The following is a 490-nucleotide window of genomic DNA, read 5'->3' as shown; positions in this document are numbered from 1 at the left end:
GCCCCACTCTGGGGATCGAGCCCACAGCCTGGGCATGTGCCCTGACTTGGAATCGAACCGTGACCTCCAGGTTCATAGGCAGATGCTCAACCACTGAGCCACCATGGCCGGGAGATCTATACCACTTTACATAGAGGACCACGGATTTTGGTATCCACAGAGGGTACTGGAACCAATCCCCCATGGATACTGAGGGTAGTTTTGGGGGAGTCAAAAGTTATACATGGATTTTCAACTGTGCAGGGGTTCACTATCAGGTTGTTCAAGGATCAACTATAATTACATGCAACGTGTTGTCTCAAATTCTATTCCAAACGTGGTGAGCCATAAATGAATTTTTTTTTTTTTTTTTACAGAGAGGAAGGGAGAGGGCTAGAGAGTTAGAAACAGCGATGAGAGAGAAACATCGATCAGCTGCCTCCTGCACACTCCCTACTGGGGATGTGCCCGCAACCAGGGTACATGCCCTTGACCAGACTCGAACCTGGGA

The 490-nt window shown here is 49.0% G+C and overlaps 1 protein-coding gene across 3 annotated transcripts in view; it reads right to left on the bottom strand.

The window, feature by feature from the left end:
• Nucleotides 1–490, bottom strand: part of LOC102761403 (ubiquinol-cytochrome-c reductase complex assembly factor 1) — a 113,942-nt gene that overhangs the window by 12,387 nt on the left and 101,065 nt on the right. The window lies entirely within an intron of this gene.

Source organism: Myotis davidii, unplaced genomic scaffold (assembly GCF_000327345.1).
Source record: "Myotis davidii unplaced genomic scaffold, ASM32734v1 scaffold38, whole genome shotgun sequence".
Lineage (NCBI taxonomy): Eukaryota > Metazoa > Chordata > Mammalia > Chiroptera > Vespertilionidae > Myotis > Myotis davidii.
The sequence above is the reverse complement of the archived record's forward strand: the minus strand, read 5'-3'. Positions and strand labels throughout refer to the sequence as shown.